The sequence below is a fragment of the Trachypithecus francoisi genome, unplaced genomic scaffold, assembly GCF_009764315.1.
Source record: "Trachypithecus francoisi isolate TF-2019V2 unplaced genomic scaffold, Tfra_2.0 Lachesis_group6, whole genome shotgun sequence".
NCBI classification, from domain to species: Eukaryota; Metazoa; Chordata; class Mammalia; order Primates; family Cercopithecidae; genus Trachypithecus; species Trachypithecus francoisi.
Window position 1 is genome coordinate 119361776 of NW_022681471.1, and position 15973 is coordinate 119377748.

Genomic DNA, 15973 nt, shown 5'->3' on the forward strand with positions numbered 1-15973 from the left:
CTGCTGGGTGGCAAACCACCCAAAAACATTGCTGAAAATAAACATTTATTATGCTCACAGATTATGTAGGCTAGAAATTTGAATGATACACTATGGGAAGACTTGTCTCTGCTCTACAACATCTAGGGCCTCAGCTGAGAAGTTTTCAAGTCTGGGGGTGACTCAATAACTAGAGACTATAGTCATCTTGAAGGCTTCCTCATTCACATGTCTAGTTGAGGCTGACTGTTGGCTGGAACACTTACACATGGCTTCTCCATCTCTCCATGTGGTCTCTCCATGTGGACTAGTTTGAACTTCTTCACAGCATGGTGGTTGGGCTCCAGGAGAGTTAGAGGTTCAGCAGATACTGAACTCTGTAAAACAAAAACAAAAACAAATTAAAAAAGAGAGCAAGAGGGTAGTGTACGGCATGTTTATGACCTATCCCAGAAGTCACATAGTGTCACTGTTGCCATACTTTAATGGTCAAGGCAGTCACAAAGCTTCACCCAGTCCAAGGGGAAGGGACATAGACCGCATAACCCAATGGAAGGAGTGTCAAGGTCACTCTGGAAGAAGAACATTTAGGACAAGGGACATTATTGTGACCATCTTTGGAAAATACCACCCCTCATTTTGTGGCAAGTACAAAGTACAATGAAGTAATGCGGATTCTTGGGGACTGGCTAGAGGAAAAAGAAAAAGAAAAATCAAGGATTTTCCCACAGTTAAAGTATGAGTGGAAAAAAGAATAACCACAAAAGAGAAGGCTTAAGTCAGAGCTACTTTGTGAGAATAATTAATTCAAGAGATTTTCCAAGGTGAGAGGATCACTGGAAGCCAGGAGTTCAAGAACAGCCTGGGCAACATAGTAAGACCCCCATCTTTAGAACAAATTGAAAATTTAAAAAAATTCAAAGATATTCCCAGTAGCCCTGCCATTTCAGTCTGGAGAATATCCGAATGAGTTTACTGGCAGAGATAAAGGAACCAAGAGTAAGACTAAAGATAGAAAATTAAGGAGAGAAAATTAATAGGACACAATTCTGGAGGAGACAGATGTGACCAAATAGTCAGGCGGAAGTTTAACTTCACAAAGAGAAACTTTATTTCTCTACAATAAGGCAAAATAAAAGGAGAAAGTGGAAGAAATAGAGTATAATTCTGAGATAAAGAATACATTTTGAAGTAGAGAGAGGGGAAAATGGCAGATCTCAAACTGAATACCCTGTTTTCTCAGAGACATAAAAGGTAAGAAAATCTACTGATATTAAGATGAGCTGTCTTTTTTTTTTTTTTTTTGTGGAATGATTAGGTATTGATCAGCAGTATTTACTACATGAGTTAAGTCCAGACACACCATCTACCAATCAGCAATTCAAATTTCCATGCCCAGTATCAGGCAGCCAGCCCACCAGGCAATATTTCCTTAGCTTAAAGCAGAGATTCTCAAAGTGTGGTCCCTTGTAACATGAGCAGGAACTCGGAAGTGCCACTCCGGGGGCTTTAGGGTTGAGGCCCAGCAATTAGTGATTTAACAAGCCTTACAGGTGATTCTGATGCACGCTAAAGCTTGAAAAAAAATCACTGTTTTAGAGGCAGACATGTGAAAACACTAATGGAAAAATAATTCAAACTATTTTGCTTCACTTCAGCTGGGACAAACCAAGGTATCAAGCCAAAGTAAACTGCGAATGGTTTTATTTAAAAATATCTATTTCTATTTTCTAAAACTGATTGTCATTTTTTGATTGGCAAGTTCATGCTAATCAAAGTGTTAAGTGGGAACGCAGGTGATGAGTCAGCCATCCAAGAATACACACTCTGCAAGCTCTAAGCCTGTATTTAGTCTGAAACCACCCCTCTGCACACTACTAAGATTTTGGTATAATGCATCACATCTGGACAAAGGCACACTGTATTTCCCACTCATTGAATCCAAAAATTGGACCTTCTTTTCTTTTTCTTTGAGATGGAGTTTCACTCTTGTTGCCCAGGCTGGAGTGCAATGGCGCCATCTTGGCTCACTGCAACCTCCACCTCCTAAGTTCAAGTGATTCTCCTGCCTCAGCCTTCTGAGTAGCTGGGATTACAGGCGCCCGCCATCACGCCCAGCTCATTTTTGTATTTTTAGTAGAGATGGGGTTTCACCATGTTGGCCAGGCTAGTCTCGAACTCCTGTCCTCAGGTGATCCAGCCTGCCTTGGCCCCCTAACGTGCTGGGATTACAGGCGTGGGCCACTGTGTCCGGCCCTGGACCTTATTTTCTAATGTTAAGTTTGAGTTCTGGGTTTAGTTGGGCAAGACTTTCCCTCAGCTGCCATCAATCCTGGCTGAAGTTAACCCCTTTCCATCGCTGACCCAGGGAAAAAAACTACCAAATTTACTTACTATCTGTTAAAAATTCAAAAACGAAGCAGATGATCAAGTCATTGAACAAAAGCTACATGGATTAGACAAGAACATATAACGTGGCTCTAAGATGATGGAGAAGGAAAAGACATTTCATGGGTGGCTTCTCCTTAAAAGAAATGGGAAACTCAGCTTATTAGAAAAAACAATTTGGAAGGTTACTACTTTAGCTCAGAGACTGTACACTAAACCTCTGTTGAGCACGGTGTGTGTGTGTGTGTGTGTGTGTGTGTGTGTGTGTGTGTCTGTGTTTGTGTGTGCGTGTACGTGCACAAAGAGGAGCAAGAAGGGATGATTGGAGCAGGAAATCACATCTTCAAGTCTTGAACAGCTTCCCACTGCAATCAATAAGGCCACGCCAGAGTTTGACATCAATGGCAATGCTCTGTGATGTCCACTACCACTGCCTTCTTCCAGCTGAAGAGGAAGTATCCTGTACCGGCCCCTGCTGCTACTGCAATGCAGAGGTACCCGTTGTAGGTCATGAAGATAAGCATGAGGAAGTAGCTTATGACCACCTGGATGATGTGCAGCACTGTTTGCAGGAGGTGAGGAAAGCTCAGCATCTGCTGCCCAACAGTTTTGTGTGTCTCCATAAGGATGGTTCCATTTGGTCCTGGGACAGGCATGGAATTGTAGCGAATGCTGACTTGTGACTTACGCAGCAGGCTCTCTCAGGCTATCTTGAGTCCTTCATAGAACATTGCTAGTAAAAACACTGCCACATAAGCTCCAGCCATTTCTCCAGCTGTATTGATCACCAAACCGGAAAACAGTAGTTCCACATTCTTAAAGCCAAAGCAGAAGGTCATAGGCATCATCATCATGTTGCTGTCTCCTCCACCATGGGAGTGTGAGGCTGAAGTGGCTGGGTGATGGTGAGAAGGTTGCATGGTATGGTGGGAATGATCCATTTTTTCCAGGAAAAGTTGAGAGTCAGCAGAAGATTCTTCCCAGGTCGAGTCCAGCCACTAGCGCCTCTCTCTCCCTATCTTAACCCGTCACCCCCTCACGACTCCTCGAACGGCCCGTCCACTTCTACCCGGCTCGATGTGTCCACGACCACCACCGAGGCCGAGGATTTACCGCCCCCTCAAGATGAGCTGTCTTAAAGTCCATAATGAAAGAAATGACTAGGTAAGAAATTGAACAGGAAGTCTATAAGATATGAGTCACATATTTCTTATTTTTAAAAGAAGTTGAAAGATTGGCAAAATGATAGTTGTTGTTGATGCTGGTGATGGATACATGAGGATTTGTTATACTGTTCTAACTAATATTGTGTATGTTTGAAATTTTCATAATGTTTTAAATTTGTAAAAAATCTATTGAGTAATATACTGATTATCTCTGTTTTTAAAAAATGAAACTAATAACCTTGCATTTTGATGTACGGTTTATCAATAAAAATGTTTCCCTTAGGCCAATGGTTCTCAATGGAGAAAGGATTTTCTATTTGTCTCATACCTATTACTGTCTTAAATAAATGGTCAATCAATTCAAATGAACCCATAAAATCCTCTGTCTAGTGCTTTTTAAAATCCCTGTTACAAAGCTTGGTCAAGTTCTGAAATAATTTTGCTTATTTCCCCTGACAGTACATTATTGCTTCTTGCTGAAGTGAAGTGTCTTTTTATTTCCTTTTTTTATTATTATTACTTAAAACAAGTTGGCTGCAGATTGGATCATATCCAGTCTTTTCCACAGTGATGCCCAAGTAAAGAATATCATAGGGTTTCTAATCTTGTGAAATTTCTTCCTGGCATTGGGAAAATATTGAGCTGGCAAAATAAATAGCTCAAATCTCAGAAACTTATTAGACTGATATGGACTCCTGTATGCTTCATAGCCCTAATCATCAACTCATTTATATTCTTTGGAATTGAGAGAAACATATAAAGGAAGGATATTCTTGCCCTGTACGAAATTGTCACAGTCAGCTAGCAAGAAAGATTGAAGACTGAAAAAATCTCTTTCGAGCAGCCTCTTGATTTCCTGAAGCATGTCAATGATACCCAGAATTCATCAAGTTCACGGTTCCACATCTTGGACTGCGGAAAGTGACTAGGCAATGTGCCTGAATCTGACCTTTCATCAATATCTCCTTTTCTGCATTACATTAGGAATAATGAATTGTCAGAAACAGCATGTGGCTCAAACCAATGTTATTCCAAGAAAATAGCTAGTGCGTTTTAGAAATTAGATGGCAAGCAACTCAAAACCTTCAGATAATTTTTTGAGATACTCTATCTTAAAAGTAGAGCAGCCTAGCTTTCCAGCTTTAGCTCTTGCCAAACCATCCATGTGATGATGACCAGGCTCCTGTTCAGGTAAGAGGCATTAGAATGAATGAAGAACGTAAGGAATACAGTGGATGGAAATCCTGAACAGGATAGAGGGAAAGAGAAAGAAGGCCAAGGGGATTCATGACAGGGGGTACTCAAAAGCATGAACTCAAGGTATGAGGAGCAGAAGACACCGTACAGCCCTTGCTGAGGGTTCAATTATTTCTTTCATATCAGGACAGCAATGCACACATAGAAAACAGGAATTGTTCAGCCAGACATACTTTACTGGGCAAAATAATCCCTAACTAACTTCACTCTAAGTGATCTTTGACAGTCATTTGAGGAAAGCAAAGGGAAAATTACCAATATCAAATGACAGTACCCTCTGACACCATTCCTCCTTTGGCTGACATCAATCATGAATTGCTGTCCATAAAGTAATTTTTATTTAACAGAGAAAGAAAGCATATGCCACCTTATCTTAGTGTCTTAGTAAACAGTCGTTCTGGGATTCATTTGCATGGACTATAAACTATGTCTGGAGCCCTGAACCTGATTTTGATGCTGAAAAAAAGTATAAAGAAGTGTAATATGTGACAGATCAGGCAAAAAGAGAGAGATTGAGAATGAGACTGATGTGGGGCTGATGGTGATTTTTTTCTAACTCCCCCTGCTTCATTAGTGGCTATAATTATCAGCCGAATGTACACAGACACCCTTAATGGCCAAAAAGAGTCATTTCGCCCTGTTCTTTGAGGCTTTGGTGAGTTCCCAAAAGAATGTAGTCCAAAAGTCCATGTTGGACCGACCTACTGGAAATGGTGCTCACAGTTCTGCTCTTGTCAAATCATCCAGAAGAAAGCCATGCCCGTGGATAGGCACAGCCATGTCACATAGCTCCTGTACTCTCAGGGCCTGTGTGACACAGAACCATGGCCTTGGAAATGGCAGCAAGGTCTACCTTGGTCCAGATCCAAGCCCTGGCAGAGACTAAGTCTTATACTAAAAGAGTGAGAAGTTGGTGCAGATAGCATTGCAAGACCAGTCTTTAGATAATTAGTCATTGTTAACTCAGGAAAACTGATTCTAGGCATTGAACATGAAGCCGTTGAAAGGTAAGTATAACTTTTTAAAACACAGAGATGGGAGGAGTCTCACTACACTGACCAGGCTGGTCTTGAACTCCTGGAATCAAGCGATCCTCCCATCTCAGCCTCCCAAAGTGCTGGGATCACAGGCGTGCGCCACCATGACCAGCTGCAAGTATAACTTTTGTGCCCAGGCCTCCCATACTGTGAGAGGCAGAGTAATGCCCCACCCAGTACGGGAAAGATGCCCACGATCTAATACTGAGAACCTGTGAATATGTGACCTTACATGGCAAAAGAAATTTTGTTGATGTTATTAAATAAAGGATGTTGAGATGGAGAGATTATCCTGGATTAACTGTGTATGCCCAGTGTATTCACAAGGGTCCTTGTAAAAGAGACACAAAAGGAGTCATGGTCAGAGAGAAGGAGATGAGATGACAGAAGTAGAGGAATAGAGAGAGAGATGGGAAGATGCTGCACTGCTGGCTTTAAAGACAGAGGAAGGAACCAATGACTAAGGAATGCAGATGGCCTGTGGAAGCTGGAAAAGGCAAGGAAATGGATGCTCCTTCAGAGCAACCAGAAGGAACGCAGCCCTGCAAACCCATTTTGGACTTCTGACCTTCAGAACTGTAAGATAATACATTTGTGTTGCTTTAAGCCACTCAGTTTGTGGTAATTTGTTACAGCAGAAATTGGAAACTAATATGCCAACAGCCTATGCAGACAAGATAAGTTCCATTTACTCCTGCTCCCCAAGTTACAATTACTTAAGTCCCAGCTCACTTATCAGTAGGAATCCAGGATTTGTTACGAATCCTGTTCACAAACAAAGGGGAAGGCTTACTCCCACAATCTGCCTTGGTTGTTTCCTTCTGACTCAATCCCCTCCTGGTTCCAGGCCACTCCTTCCCTCCACCCTGCTGCTGGCTACACTTCCTCAGGGACTCACTTTGCATTTCTGCTTCATTCCCTTATATTGCTTTGCCCAAAGCATGATCCTGCTTATCTTCCTTAATTACCAGACTGAAATGCAAGGCTGTTGCCTGTAGTAATAAAAAATAAGAAAGTAATAATAGGTAATAAAAAAAGAAAATAATAATGAGTAATAATAAAACTACAAATTGAAGAACTTACAACTGTCTTGGGTTGGGTTTGAGAATTCTTGTGCCTGTGGTTTACTAGGGGGAGAGTGCTCAGGAGAAGAGTAGTGAGGAACGCAGGATGAGGCAGGGGAAGAAAGTGAGCGATCATGGGCTGTCACTGGGAGCTCTGTTTCAACCTGATCCTGCAGAGCATTCTGAAGTATACATTGCACCAGAGGAGAGCAGCATTTTGAAGGCAAGAGGGCCAACATTTTGTACTGCTGCGTCAGTCACTGACCACAGCCTCTGGGGGGATGGGATGACATGGCATCCCAGATGAGGAGACTTCTATTATGCCCAGGGCAATTCTCCAGAGAAAGGCAGCTATGAGCTGTTAACAGGCAACACTCACAGCATCTAAGGGATATGGCCCCTTAAAGGGGATCTGGATGGTCATCAAGCACATCCATTACAGTGACCTAAAACAGAGCTCACAGCTAGTCCCTGAAGAGCACCTCGGCCCCTCTCCCTGGCCTCACCACTGGTTGAAAAAGTTCACCTTATTCTTCATTTCGCCTCCCCGCTACCCCCACCGCCCACCTTTCCCCTTTCCTTTCTCCTTTCCACCTTTATTCCACTGCATCAGTAAAAATGTCCTGGAGCCGTCTCTTCCCTGGAATCAGAGGTCCCAGAAGACATTTCTATTTCTCCCTTAAAGACATCACCCGATCTCTGTTTCAGTTTGAGGATTTTCCAAGATGATTGTCAATCCCCATTCCCCAGTCTTGTTGCTCAGATTCCAAGAGGACATTGGAACACAATAGCTCAACATCAGTACACTTTTCCAGGTCTGACATAAAATTGAGTAATATGCATGTATGGCACCAACAGTCCAATCTATAATTGAACCAAGGTGATTAGCTGAGCTCAATTCTCGCAACCTTTCACTCCTTGAGAAGGTGAAGATTAGTCCTCCCTTTCATTCCTACCATCCACAAACACCTCCATGAGAACAAGTAATAACACGTAGGCATTGAAATCTATAAATCCCTTCTTAGGGAAGAAACATCACCCAGAAGTGTTATTCATATTGCAGGTGGCAACCCATTAGTGGTGCTGAGAAAAAAAAATGATGAAAAAGAGTAGAATAGAAAATATCAGAGTTCATTTCAAATAATAAACGTACACATTATTTCACAGAACAAGTATTTGTTTCAGTTATATCTATCATATATGCATATTCAAATATTTGTATGTTTTGGGTCATGCTGTATTTCTTACTATTGGCAGGAGTCAAAAAAAGTTGAGAAAAACTCCACTGATTTAAACACTTTTTTGTTTTTTTAATTTAAACACTTTTGACTACATGGATAAACGCTTTCATTTTCATCTGGCACAGTTTGGTTACTTGATGTCACTACAGGCTCAGAAATCTCTATGTTCTGCTATAGGTCTTTGCTTCATTTCTAGGAAAGGGAAAGACCTGTTTGGGTATTTGTTTTATCCAAAACAAATGAATCTTCAACCCCATTCTGTATTCCAAAGGCGAACTGAAGTCTACTTATCTAAGAAGCCAGCCTACGGCCGGGCGCGGTGGCTCAAGCCTGTAATCCCAGCACTTTGGGAGGCCGAGACGGGCGGATCACGAGGTCAGGAGATCGAGACCATCCTGGCTAACACGGTGAAACCCCGTCTCTACTAAAAAATACAAAAAAATTAGCCGGGCGAGGTGGCGGGCGCCTGTAGTCCCAGCTACTCGGGAGGTGGAGGCAGGAGAATGGCGTAAACCCAGGAGGCAGAGCTTGCAGTGAGCTGAGATCCGGCCACTGCACTCCAGCCTGAGCGACAGAGCGAGACTCCGTCTCAAAAAAAAAAAAAAAAAAAAAAAAAAGAAGCCAGCCTAAAGCTTTGAAATTATAACGCTATGAATTGAAGTGGGTAGAATCGTGTCCCCTAAAAAGATATGTGCAAGTCCTAACCACCAGTACCTATGAACGTGAGCTTATTTGGAAACAGGGTCTTTGCAGGTGTAATCAAGTTAAAATGAGGTCACACTGGATTGGAGCACGGACCGATATCCTTATAGTAAGAGGAAAATTTGGCAACAGAAATGCCATGTGACAGCAGAGCCAGAGATTGGAGTGATGCACTACAAGCCAAAGAATGCTAAGGATTGCTGGCAATCACCAGAAACTAGGACGTGGCAGGGAACGATTCTTCCCTAGAGCCTTGAGAGAGAGCATGGCCCTGTGGATACCTTGATTTTGAACTTCCAGCCTCCAGAACTGTAGAGGGAGTAAATTTCTGTTGTTTTAAACCATCTAGTTTGCTATAGCAGCCCTAGAAAACTAATCATGAATTTTTCTGCTTCTACCCTAACCACTGAATTTTCAAAAACCTTGGGAAATATTTATATGTACCTGCTTGAATATTCATAAAACATCTCTGAAAAATAGAGTAATCAAGAAACTGAGCATTGTTGCCTTTGGGAAATGGAACTGGGTACCTGCAGAATGAGAGAGGGAGACTTTTTGCTATAATACTGTTTTGAATATTAAACTATGTAATATATGAATAAATAAAATCGAAATTTAGAAAATCTTAGGTAAAAACTCAACCGACATAGCAATCTCCCCTTTCTCCCCAGGGATCACCACTGACGGATGTCCATCCCATTTTTGTAAGCAAGAAGGTAAAATTGCAAGAAGATGGATCTCCCATCTTTTACAGAGGGCCCATGGTTCACAGCCATTTCTCTTTTGCACCAAAAACTTGGGAAGATAAAATGTCTGGTCTTATCCTGAAAATCTTTAATCATCTGCCCCTTTCCCTCAAGCTATTTGCTTGAGGATAAAACTGCTCATGAGGAAAAAAAAAAAATGCTGAAAGCTGAGATAATGATCCTATCCATGATATTCCTTAATTACTGACTTAAATGAAGATCCATTGTCATATTTCCTCATTAAAAGACATATTTTATGAGCAGATACTTCTCACGGATGATTTAAGAAGAACAAACTCATCAGACAGTTTGAGACTGAATCCAAAAAGGTATACAGAGTTAATTATGTAATTTGAAGTGCTGGACAAAATGGGCCCAAGGGTCTTTGAACATCAAAGCCTCCGGTGGAGAGGCACACAATGTAACACAGGCTATTCAGCAAAACACTCCGATAAGACAACTCTACACAGTTTCAGTGTTCAATGCATATTTCATGAATTGAATTAGAGTGAAAGCATAACATGAAGAGCTAGAAGAGACTTTGGAATGATCAGGCATGCTTCTCCATAATGCTTTTAAAATGGGCACAGGTTTCTCCAGGTTGGAATGCTGACTTCACTTTCGCCATGCTTTTTCTATGCCACACTTTTGTCATCTCAAAACAATGGGCAAAATAATAATATCTGCCTTCTAGGGTTGTTGAAGAAGTTAAACAAGGTGAAGTGTATGTAGTAGATGTAACTGGCACCCTGCCCAGATCCCATTTACCAGGCAAGGGCACCAATCTCCTAGCTACCTTCCTCTTGGTTACTTGATGTCCTGGGCTGATGGTAGCCATCTATCCCAGGAAGTTACCCCACCCCGGCCCACAGTCAATGACCGACTGATACCAGGGACCCCCTCACCCTCTTGATACTACAAACCCTGCCTCCCACAGCACCTGGTTGTTCACTCTGTGAATAACCCATGTAGCCCTACATGACATGTGGTAGCTTCCTCCCCCAGACTGCGAGTATATGTAACTGATAAACTGTTGTCCATCTCAGCTGTGCAGTGTTCAGTGTTGTGTATTCAGTCATTCACTTAACGCTAGGGCAGGAATTCCATCATCACCAACAGGGTGAAGAGGGGACAATAAAACAGATTATTTTTATTTTTTTAAAAGACCATTATTAGGCTGGACGCGGTGGCTCACGCCTGTAATCCCAGCACTTTGGGTGGCCAAGGCGGGTGTATCATGAGGTCAGCAGTTCAAGACCAGCCTGACCCACATGGTGAAACCCCATCTCTACTAAAAATACAAAAACTAGCTGGGTGTGGTGGCATGCGCCTGTAATCCCAGTTGCTCAGGAGGCTGAGGCAGGAGAATTGCTTGACCCCAGGAGGCAGACATTGCAGTGAGCCGAGATCGCACCACTGCACCCCAGCCTGGGCGACAGAGCAAGACGCTGTCTCAAAAAATAAATAAATAGATAAATATATAAATAAATAAATAATTATTACCAGGGCTTGTAAGAATTCTTATTATTTTTTAACTTTTCCTTTATTTCGTTAAACTTGCCTATTTTCACATATGAAATTGAGAAAAGCCAAGTGTGTTTGTGTGCACACACGCATGCAAGTGTGTGTGCATGAAAGAAACAAGATTAGTAAAGAAGCTGGAAGACTGTCTTCCTATGTAGCAGACACAGGAGAAAAGCTCTGTATATGTGTAAGAGTTAGGAGTGAATAAGGCAGGGTTCAGCTTGGACCAGATTGAGAGAGAGGAATAAATCAACATGATGTTGTTGAGACAAAGATGTGGCCTCGGTAGAAGCATCACTACTTACCTTTAGACAAGGGTGCTTCCCATTGGAACAAAAAAACAAAAATCAATGGGAAAAGATCAGAGCTCAAAGGTGAAGGATATGAAGGGACTTGCACAGAAATGAAAAATGAATAAGGAGTGAGTTAAATCTCATTATTCTTCAAGAAATCCTAACACTGTGATTCTTATTTATGCAGAATTTGAGGACTGAGATGGCATTTCTCACCAGTTTTAGCTAAGGTCATCAAAAATTTTAGCTACCTTTTAAGCATACAGTTCCCTTGGCCTTGGATACTCAGCAGAGTTGTGAGATCACTGGCGACAAGGTGAAGGAGGTGCCCATTTTTAGAGCCTTACAGGTGACGCTTTTCCGATAATCACCAATCCCTTCTGTGCTTTTAATTCAAGTCAACTCCAGCAATATACACTGAGCACCTATATTATGTGGTACATTATATACGGTGTTTCTGCACATGTGCACCTATGGTATATGAGAAAATCTGCCCTTTGAACATGTACACAGTTGATTTGTGTGCATCCCAAAATTTAAGAAATAATATGTGAAAAGATACAAAGGAGAAAAGTTGAAGCACTGACATTAAATTAGGAGATCACATAGACTGAGTCACACTATTAACGGATCAACCAGAAGGGCAGAAGCAGTTGAAAAAGAATGATACCTCCTGGGAGGTAGGGAGGCTAACCTGAACTTTGAGGATGAGTAGGATTGAAATAGACCTAGAAGGCATTCCACACATCTACACACTGATGGAGATGAGCATTTGATTCAGCAAATGTTCATTAATTACTAACCAAATGACAAACCTCATATCAAGCACACAGTGGTTGCCATTTTAACTTGGCTGACTCCCTATTTGAGGGAGACATTTTTAATTACAAACGACAAAAAATCCAATTTAAACTCACTCAGATAAAAACCACAACTGAGTGGCCCCATATTATTTCTTGGTAATGAAATAATGAAATTTGACCTTGCAGCTCGTACAGTGCCACCACAGACCTGGTTTCCACTGGTATCTTCTTAGCCTTCCATGGTGTTGGCACCATGTGCTTTCATGCTGATCCCTTGACTGGCCTTCATTGTCGCAAAATGGTAGCTCAAGTCCAAGCCTTACATCTTCACACCAACTCACTAGGACAAGAGATGTCTCTTCCTATAGCCCTTGTCTATCTTTCAGCCCCATCTTGAATCATGTTCTCACTTGCTCTTTGCACTCCAGCTCCATTGGCCCATTTCAAGTTCATCAAATGTGCTATTCTTACATTTCTCACAGCACGCGGGTTTTCATGGTGCATTCTTCTTCCACTCTGCTGGTTAACACACTCATATCTCAGCTCTTGAACTTCATGACCTAAGGTAAGCCTTCCTTGCCATTCTCACCTACCAGGCAAAGTCAATCCCTGCTATATTCTCTCAAAACATAATGTAGTTCTTCTTCATGGCCATAAATTAACATAGTCATTCAATTAATATTTGTCTCTTCCAGAAGAAGATAAACCATGTCTTGTTTTGTTCATCATTATATCCTCAACATCAAGCAAGTGTCTGCATGGTGGGTATTCAATAAATATTTGTTGGTTGCATCGGTGGATGGATGAATGAATGAATGGAGGAATAAATGGATGGATGGATGAACTTGACATTTAAACCTTGCCGTGTAACTAATTAGCTACCTCCAGCTTTTTTGAGATTCAATTCTCTCAACTGTGAAATGAAAAGGTTGCTCTAGTTGACCTGTAAGATCCTTTCTTAATAGAAAGTGTCGAATTCGTAAAGTGTTACTGGCCAGAGAATTTCTTTAACTGCAATATTAGGGAGCTAAAGTAAAAAGTGATGCTTTGGGTTACTCTGCTACCCTTTTGCAAATGTCATTTTTAATTAAATTCTGACTTTGCGTGCTCTCACGCAGTAGTTAACAATCTGGAGAAACTGGGATGCTACAACTGTTACCAAGCAGCTGGAATTGCCGAAGAGCTAATACAAGTTAGAAAAATACATGCTGACAGTCTAGGAAGATGTTAAATGAAATGTTATGAAGAAAATTTTACACATTTCTGCCCCCAACCCTCCATCCTACTCAACCCCAAACTGGCAATATTCAAAGTAAAGGCTTGATTTGGTTCAACGTGCTGCTAAAAATAAAATTTACATCTTTGGGCGATGTTTAATACAGAGGATTATTATCATATTGAAATAGCTATTTTGAATTTACAAAACAGCCTTGTTGCGTTCAAATTCATGGAAATTTGATTAGATCCTAAATATATTTTTGTTCAAGGTCCTATTCATAGCCAAGGTTTGCCATCTATTTGTGCATTTAAAAAGAGAATACGATTCACGTTTTCATTTGACGTGCTTAGGAAACACAAGATAAAATTCCCTACCTGCTCCCTCATTCAACATCTGGATTTGAACTATAATCTGCCTATAAATAAGAAATGAGAATTTTGATCAGGCAGCTTTGCAATCTGTTCAAAGTAGTCTGGGAATACTTGACAGCATAACAAATCTCTAAGTAAATTAAGTGATGTTAAGACAGTTTAACTACCATAAAATATTTTATTTTATGCCATGTCCACTTAAAAAATTGATACTTTTTAATGAAGTGATTCAGCCAGAGTATTGATAAAAAGAAAGCATTATATGGAACTGTCCTTGTAAAAAGGAACAACCCTATTTAGGAAACCAAAGACTCATTGTTTCTCACATTTCCTCTTCTAAGTGGCTGGGATGGAAACTCGCTAACTGTTCCCCAAACCCATTTCCACTTTCTCTTTGGCTCACAGGTAGACTACATTTCCCAACCTCCTATGTGACAGATTTCTGACTGGTAGAATATAGGCAGGAAGTGAGGTATCTCACTCTGAAGCCTGGACCATTAGAAACCGACCATGTACACTATTCATGATAGCAGACTTGGAACCAACCCAAATGCCCATCAATAATAGACTGGATAAAGAAAATGTGGCACATAGAATACACCATGGAATACTATGCAGCCATAAAAAGGATGAGTTCATGCCCTTTGCAGGGACATGGAGAAAGCTGGAAACCATCATTCTCAGCAAACTATCACAAGGACAGAAAACCAAACACTGCGTGTTCTCACTCATAAGTGGGAGTTGAACAATGAGAACACATGGAGTTAGGGAGGGGAACATCACACACCGGGGCCTGTCAGGGGGTGGGGAGCTAGGGGAGGGATAACATTAGGAGAAATACCTAATGTAGATGGTGGGTTGACAGGTGCAGCAAACCACCATGGCATGTGTATACCTATGTAACAAAACTGTACGTTCTGCATGTGCACCCCAGAACTTAAAGTATAATAATAAAAAAAAAAGAAGAAAAAAGAAAAAAATCACCCATGTAATTCTCCACCCTCTTTCTTCCCACATGTTAAAGTTGGCAAAAGTGGGTCTGCCTTGTTTCCTGAACACTGTGTAGGTTGAGCCCCTCTCCACTTGCTCATATTCCTAACCACATTATGACCTAGCAGAAGAGACTACCTCATCTAATCCTCGTTCTTCTTAGTATCTCAGGCACGACATAGTACCAAACACTTCTACCGCTATAAAAGATTATTTCCTTTTCCCAGTTTTTCTTCATTTTAAAAAGAGATGAGAAAAGAAGAATTAAAAGCCTAACATTTCATGACTTTTTTGCCCGATAATCTGTGTATCCTTGTGTAACTTGGACCCAGAAAATAGATCAGCTTCAGGAATGGAGAAAATGTTTAGCTGCAATAGTCTTTTTACTTGCAGCCTTATTACTTACAACAGGCTGGGCACGGTGGCTCACGCCTGTAATCCCAGCACTTTCGGAGGCTGAGATGAGTGGATCACGAGGTCAGGAGATCGAGACCATCCTGGCTAACACGGTGAAACCCCGTCTCTACTAAAAATACAAAAAAAAACAAAAAAACTAGCTGGGCCTGGTGACAGGTGCCTGTAGTCCCAGCTACTCAGGAGGCTGAGGCAGGAGAATGGCGTGAACCCCGGGAGGCAGAGCTTGCAGTGAGCTGAGATCATGCCACTGCACTCCAGCCTGGGCGACAGAGCAAGACTCCGTCTCAAAACAACAACAACAACAACAACAACAGCAACAACAGCAACTTACAACCAACAAATCCTGCTAATACAAGATTCATCATGTGAGGATTTTACCAAGCAAAATGCCTGTGAGAGAAAATGGAAAGTGGAGCCAGGGGTGCTAAGGAGTCATTAGAGCACAATGCAACAAGCCCGACCCCAAGTGAAGAAGAGAGGGAAAGAAGGCTAGGTGGGGTGTCCTAGGGTGCCATGTATTCTAACAAAGGTTTGGCAAGGCCATCAGAGAGTCCTCAAGCCAAAATTAGGCATCAGAGAACCCCAGGTCCCTCCAAAAAAACCTGCCTTCGTGTCCCTGCAACATTCTTCCAACATTGGCTGGGAGCAGCCCTTGGGAGGCAAGGTCTCAGTTCAAACATGGAGATGAATTTCAGAGCCCAGCAGCTGAGGCCATCAGTCCATTTTGCTCCCTGCAGTTCTCCAAGACACATTCTCATAACCTCTACAGATTGTTT

General features: G+C 41.7%; 1 pseudogene across 1 annotated transcript; it reads right to left on the reverse strand.

Moving 5' to 3' along the window:
* Positions 1-1301: 1301 nt before the first annotated feature.
* On the reverse strand, positions 1302-6732 carry LOC117077835 (annotated as a pseudogene). The gene is made up of 3 exons (XR_004434843.1): positions 6560-6732; positions 4410-4503; positions 1302-3365 (listed from the first exon to the last, which is right to left on the reverse strand). The product of XR_004434843.1 is annotated as a high affinity copper uptake protein 1-like (transcript).
* Positions 6733-15973: the final 9241 nt, after the last annotated feature.